A 1,323-nucleotide genomic window follows, 5' to 3' on the forward strand; every position below is an offset into this window, starting at 1 on the left:
AAAAGAGATCAAAGGGCTTCGAAAGACTTGGATAAGTGATTACATCACAAAGTGATTGTACAAAAACCTCGTCAGCCTGGTTAACTCTTCCCCCCTCTCTCTCTCTCCCTCTCCCTCTCTCCCTGCCTGTCTCTCTGTCCCTCTCCCCCTCTCTCTATCAAAATTCATCCACTCCCCCTGAACATCTTGCTGAGGGCGCCTTGTACCTCCCATCTCCTTCTGCCAAGTCTCCATGTCACAAACTGTTCTTATCTAAACCCTCTCAATCTTTTTATAGCCACAACTCACTTTTCCCACCTTTTAAAGGACCACATTTTTTCCAACCACCCACTTAGATGTACACACGTATTTCACACAGTCATTATAATACCTGCCTCTACCCGGGTAATCCCCACCGCCCACCAAAGTTATAAGACGGCCCACCAGTGGGAGATATCGCCAGGTTGGCAAGCACGGTGTTCAACACTAGCTCGCTCAACTCTCTGTCTTTGTCTGTCTGTCTGTCAGTCTGTCTGTCTGACTGTCTCTATCTGTCTATCTATCTATCTATCTATCTATCTATCTATCTATCTATCTATCTATCGATCGATCTATCTATCTATCAATCTATCTATTTATCTATCTATCTGTCTCCCATCTCCCCCCCCTTCTTTCTCTATCTATCTATGTATCTACCAATCTATCTATTTATCTCTCTGTCTGTCTCCCATCTCTCTCTCCCTCTCTCTTCTGTGTGTGTGTGTCTCTCAATCTCTTTCTCTGTCTCTCATCTCTCTCTATCTCTCTCTCTCTATCTCTCTGTCTTCTCTCACTTTCTCCTATTCTCATTGTCTTTCTCTATCCCTTTACTCTTTCACTCTCTTTCCCCGTACCCTTTATTACACCTCCATCCCGCTCCCCTGCTTCCTCCCCCTTTCACCTCCTCTCCTCTCTTCTCATCTCTTTCTGTCAGTCTCTCTGTGTTTTTCTCTCTATCCCACGCCTACCTATCTCCTTTTGTTTCTTTTCATTATAGAATACACTGACATTTATATCACACATAGGCAGGGCATGTTATCTTTCAGCCCACTTACACAAATAGATAATAAAATGAACCGAATTATTGCGAAATCTGTGACGCCAAAAGCGTTCGATCGAACAGAACAAAATTAAGGATAAAATATTCAGAGAGTAGGCTAAAAGGAAGCTGGCGACGCCTGTTTTTCCTAGTGTTACGTAATTTGTGAAATCCGACTACGTTGTCTCATCTTAATATCTCTTGTGTTCTCCAAATTTTTAAAAAAATGTTATCAAAAAAATAATTTAATACATTTATTTCACTAT

Source organism: Aplysia californica, unplaced genomic scaffold (assembly GCF_000002075.1).
Source record: "Aplysia californica isolate F4 #8 unplaced genomic scaffold, AplCal3.0 scaffold00032, whole genome shotgun sequence".
NCBI lineage: Eukaryota > Metazoa > Mollusca > Gastropoda > Aplysiida > Aplysiidae > Aplysia > Aplysia californica.